This window comes from Chrysochloris asiatica, unplaced genomic scaffold (assembly GCF_000296735.1).
Source record: "Chrysochloris asiatica unplaced genomic scaffold, ChrAsi1.0 scaffold00023, whole genome shotgun sequence".
Classification (NCBI taxonomy): Eukaryota; Metazoa; Chordata; class Mammalia; order Afrosoricida; family Chrysochloridae; genus Chrysochloris; species Chrysochloris asiatica.
Window position 1 is genome coordinate 17,516,153 of NW_006408541.1, and position 6,199 is coordinate 17,522,351.

Below are 6,199 nucleotides of genomic sequence, written 5' to 3' on the forward strand. Positions count from 1 at the left end.
TTGAGACCCACGGGCATGACCTTGGGTAAGACACTTCACTGCTCTCCAGGCTGTAATGTGGGAACATGGAGAGTCCCTGTCACTGCCGGTTGTGATTAAAGTGCAAGAACGTACTGAATGCACCGGGTAAGCGCTCGGCCAACATGAGCTACAGAGACCATTTACCAGAGACCTGGCCTGGAGCTGCAGCCCTTCCCGGTAGACGTCCTGGGGACCTGCAAGTCCCTCTGTCTGGGCTTCAGGCTCCTCATGTATAAAAAGGGGGAAAGAAGCCCTAGTGGTACTAACTGGGTGCTACTGAACGGCTGGTGGTTCACACTCACCCACCAGTTCTGTGGAAGAAAGGCCTGGCAATCGGTTCCCATATAGATGACAGCCGCAGAAACCCTAAGGGACAGTTCTGTTCTTACACAGGGGGTTGCTATGGGTTGTAGTCGCTGTTAATTGGAATCACTGTGATGGCAGCAAATAACAACAAAATGGGAAAACAGAACTATCCTGCCTGACCCAGGAAGACAGTTCAAGCCTCATCTAAGAACAAGGTATTCCTATTATATGAGAGGTGGCAAAGTGCTGTACAAGTGGGGTACCTGGAGCCAAATTGCTTGGGCTTCAATCCTAGCTCTACCCTTGACTGTTCTGTGCCTCAGTTTCATCACCTGTATGATGGGGCTAACAGTGGCATCTACTTCTGAGTCTGGCTGTGAGGTTTAAAGAAATCAGTGCAGGTAAAGCAGTGAGAATGTTGCCTGGCGCAGAGTATTAGAAGTTTTATGTCACATGGCACCTAACTTGCTTTGCAGTCAGCCACATCTTAGCTCCATGTTGTCTGGCTGTGCGACTACACTTTCCTTCTTTGAGCCTCAGCTTTCTCCTCTCTATAGCTTGGTTGTTAAGGGCTGTCAAGTCGGTTCTGACTCATAGCAACACTGTCTAGGGTTTCCGAGGAGCAGAGGGTGGGTTTAAACCACCGACCTTGTGATTAGTGGTGACAATGAAATGAAACTGGCTGCTCCTCCAGTGGTACTCCAAGAGCCCTTCTCTACAGTGGAGGGTGATAACCCTGCCTCCCTGAAAAGAACATGAGGCAGCAAAGCAGCCACCCTGTGCCCGGCTCCTTGAGAACACGACCTCCCCTTAGGATTACACTGCCAGTCAGTTTTACACCTACCTGCAAAAAAGCCGAACGGGCGAAAAGCAAAAGCGGGCTAAGATAGATTTACAACAGTGACGAAAAGCGAAAAGCGGGCTGAGATAGATTTACAACAGTGACGAAAAGCAAAAGCGGGCTGAGATAGATTTACAACAGTGACGAAAGGGAAGAGTGACTCTGAGGTTGCTTGTTTGTAGCCAAACACCTCATGAGATTTGGTTTCCTGGTTTGGAGGTCTAGGGTTATAGCTTCATGAGACATCCCAGTTAATTGGCTTAATAAATTCTTATGTTTCTGTTCACCCTCCTAGTTTCATTGCATAGTGATTGGGGTCTTAAAAGATTGTAAGCAGCCATCCAAGGCACAATAATTGATCTCAGCTGGCACTGTGGGTTAATGCACTGGACTGCAAAGTCAACTCAAAGGCACTTAACAACAACAACATTCATCTGGAGCAACAGAAGAAGAGTCAGGAAGAAAGAGGAGGAGGAAATAGAATGTGTGGCTAGTTGCCTCCACGGACAACTGCCTCCTTTGCCATGAGAACAGAACTGGATGGTCCTGGCTACCATTACTGAACACTGTGATCAAAACTTCTACAGAAGAAACCTGATCAAAAAGGAAAAAACTATAGGACAGAATTTCAAATTCTTACAGAATCCAGATTTTCAGGAGCTAAGAATACTGGGTGAATCCTTGAAGTCAATGTCCTAAAATAATCTCTAAACCTTAAACCAAAATTACCCGTGAAGCCCTCTTAAAACCAAACAATAGCTTAGCTTAACTAGTAAAGAATACCTTGAGTGTTGTGCTTTTTTAAGATCTCTCTATAACACATCAAAGTGACAATAGCAACTCAAGAGACCAGCCAGGAACTTTAGGTGGCAGTGAGTTTATGTTAAGGGGGAAGAACTCACAAAAGGAGGGTGAGTATGGCTGCAAGCTCAAAAAATGCAATCAATGTCACTGAAATGTACATGTAGAAACTTGAACTGGTCTAAAAAAGTAAATTATTTTTTAAATTAAGTACTTCTATGGCCAGGGCCATAATTAATTAAGGAATTAAAATAAATAAATTGAGACATATTAATCGAGGAATTAAATAAATGAGACATGGGGAAAACCTGTGCATGAAGAATTCATTGTCTTTGCAAAGCAACAATGAAATACTTTCTTTTCTTTTTCTTTTTCTTTCTTTCTCTCTTTGGATGGCAGAGCCACAAAGAGTTTTTTTTATTATTTTTATGCACAGACCCCTAGGTTAAATTTTTCTCTTGCTGAATCATTCTCTGAGTTATTCATGATTTTATTAGTATCCCTTTTACTTTAGATTTTTGACTCTCCTACACTTTAGTATATTTTTATTAAAAGTTAGAAGCCACACATTAGCTACATTTCATTCTACTTGTAATCATAGGTAGTTTTAATACTTATATTAACAATATTCTTAAGACTGCTAGGAAACAGGATTTGTCAATTGAATTACTGCCAGCTTAGGTTTAGTGATTGTAAACATTCTTCCTTGTAGCCTTAGTTTAAGGCAATAAAGAATCCTAAACTTGAATAGCAATAAATAAGGGCCGTGGGTACAAGAATTTCTAAAAACAATTAGATAAAGGCTATAGGTATATACAGATACTAAATAAAAAGTCTGACTTAGACGTTCTTAAATTAATGATCAGTAAATTAGAGAAGTTGTTTTTCATAACCTCAGTTTCCCTAATAAGTGATGTTTTTGTAGGCTATAAACAGATAGAGTATGGAAGAAGTTAATGGAGAGTTAATTGCACCTAACAACTAAAATTAACAAGACTTAACAGACAAAGGTTAAGAAATATGTGAAGGTTAACTTGCTTCTCAGAGAAAAGAATAGATTTATGTATGAACAAATGTTTAACTAAAAAGTTTCAAGGCGCCTGAATGTCTCCTATGCCTTGAGATAATGTTTTTGCTGTAACTTCTCATCCCTGTTGTAAATTTAAGTATTGGAAACCATAAGAAATGTGCCCCAAGATAGATTGTACCTTGATGTCATTGATTACTATGAAAGCAATGTTTTTTGTAATGGTATATAAGGGGGTTGGAAGATAGAACAAAAGGGGTGTAGGACAAAGAAGAAGGAGGTGAAGAAGGAGGTAAAGAAGGCAAGAAGTAGAAGGGATGAAGAGAAGAAAGAAGCGAAGATGGGAAGTAGAAGAATGGGTGGAAGAAGAATTAGAGGCAAGAAGTAGAAGTAAGAGTAAGTAGAGGAAAATAGAACGAGACAAGAATGGAGGGAGGGGAAGCTAGTAAAGGGAGCAGAAGAGGGGAGCAGAGGAAGGGAGCATAAGAGGAGAGCAGGAGGGGAGCAGGAGAGGAGAGAATGGAAGCAGGAGCAGGGGAGGGGAGAAAGGACGCAAAAGATATGAGCAGGAGAGCAAGGGAGTAAAGAATGAGCGGGACAGTAAAGAATGAGAGAAGTAGAGTATTAGAGTAGCCATAGAAATAATAATAACAAAGCATGTAATGAGAAGATCTTGAATTTATCATGATCCATGACTCCGTATACAGCCGACGCCGCACCCGCTTTCGGAAAAACCCTGGAATAAGTTTGCTGGGGCTGGCTCCCGGCACTTCTATTTCCCTCTTGGAGTCCTGGTGTGGCACTGTGGGTTAATTCACTGGACTGCAAAATCAGTCTGACTGGCAGGGTCGGTGGTTCAAGCTCACCAGCTGCTCCTTGGAAACCCTATACAGGGTCACTATGGGTTGGAATCGACTCGATGGCACTTTAACAACATTTCCCTCTTGGCCACTCTCTTCTGTGCATTTTTCTTAATAGTCCACTTTAATGTTCTTCTGACCTGGAACCCCTTCACTGTTTTCAAGTCTCAACAAGCTAAGGTCAGACCTACAGACTAGTGCTCTGCTGGGATGAACCCTAGATTTGTTGTTGTCGTGAAGTGTCATTGAGTCGGTTCCAACCCATAGCGACCTTGTATAGGGTTTCCAAGGAATAGCTGGTGAGCTTGAACTGCCAACCTTGCAGTTCAAACGACTTTGCAGTCTGGTGCATTAACCCACAGCGCCACACCAGAACCCTGGATTAGCAGTCAGGAAACCAGGGTTTGGTTGACGGATCCTGATATGTTGTTTCTGGCTGGGGCTCCCCTTGTATTCCATGAGGCTCTCATTGGCTGGACCATAACACTCTACAGTCTTGTGATTGGGTGGCAAAGTTCAGTGTCAGGGTTGAGGATGGGACACATCCCATAGGCAAGGTGGGGGGCATAGGGTGCAAAACAAGGAGGTAGCTGTGGAGCTGAGGAATCAGGACCATATTCCAAAACTGCCTGAGGAAGGCAAAGCCAACCAGCCATCCGTGCGGTGCTTACCTGGCTCTTCAGGACTGCCTTGGGGGCCCGGTCCTACGCAGGGCCAAACACATCTAGGGTTCTTGTGCTCTACTATTCCTACCAAAACCTACTATAAAGGGACCAGGTAAACCCTCTCATACTCAGGAGGGTCGGGGACTTGCCGGGGCAACATAAAGACTTGGGAACAAAACCAGGAAGCCTGACTCCCTCCTTTAGTGCCTTTTCTCCAAATACTAAAAAGACTTAACCCTAAGGTTAAGGATGACATTTCGAGTCTCAGGGGGTGGGGATATCTCTTTGGAGGGGCTGAGGCCTTTAAACACAACTCCACCTTATCTACACTGCGCAAAGGGCAGCTGTGGTAAGGCAGATGTCTTGACCTCCAGGTCTAATCATCTGATAAACATGCATGCAATTCCCACTAAGGGCTCCTCTCCACACCCCCCAATCCGGACTTGAGTCTGGACGACCCTTATTTGATGTGACCTTGGACTCGCCACTTCTGTTTTCCATCTGGGCGAAGACAACAACACAGGGCATATTAAGCCTAACCAGAGAGGACCCGATTAAATATGATGAAGCGTTAAATAAATGGTAAAGAGCCTTCGCAAAATAACTGATCGCATCCGTTTCCTTTCCACCAAAGTAAAACCTTGCTATCACTCCATACTTTATTACGCTGTAGGGAATGCTTTCCGCTTCCGTTCTGAGAGGGGCGGGACTAGGCCACTGGGAGCCACGCCCCAGAAAGTGGGGCCGGCTTCGTCGCGTCCAACCCTGCGACCCAAGGAAGGGACCCAGGTAGTGACGTCATACCACGCACCTGTGTAACCCTCCGCCACTAGGTAAAGTAGTCCTCAACTCATATCGTCTTCCCTCCCCCAAATTAGGCAAAATGCAAAATACTAGATGCTCTACAGGCAGGATTACGGCTCTGGGACCTCAGAACGGCCTTCCGGCATATCAGAAACCTGTTTTTCTCCGAGACGTCAGTGGAAGTAGTTCCGGCCTACTGTAGGCCGATGGGTCCCTCCGCGGCGGGGGGAAGAGGATGGCGACCTCGTCGATGCCGGAGTTAGAGAGGAACGCGGCTACAAGAGCGTCGGGTGAGTGGGGGCCAGAATCAGGTCGTCCCACTGCTCTCTGCCGCGGAGTGGGGCCGCACTACGGGGGCACCCGGCAGCGAGGTACCAGGCCGGCGGGGCTGTCCGAACAGGGCCCCAGGGTCCCAGGCCCTTTAGTCGCTCTCGTACTTGCCTGAGCGGAAACCCGCGCCGCCGCAAGATGGCGTCGGGTCTGGAGCTCAGGCAGCGCCAGGGACAGCCCCGAGTCACCAGGCCCCGGGACCGTCTCTGTCAGCCCCCTCCACAGGGGAAAGAAGGGAGGGGGGAGCAAACCACTGACCCAGGGGCCCTGCGGGCTGTACCACCCACCCTGCACTGAGGGGGGGCCCGGGGGCCGAAGGGCTGAACCACTAAGCCTCAATGGGGCTCGTAGAGCAAACCACTCTGTGGAAGCCATGGGGTGAGGGAGGGGCGGGGATATGGTCAAGATTACTGATCATTGACCACACGCCCGGGAATGGGGAATGACTCTCGACTGGGAAGCAAGGCTTCTCAGTCTTGTTTTCCCAGAGTTCCCTTCTGTGGACTGGAGAAAGCCCCGCCCCGTCGGAGGCCTCAGTCTTTGA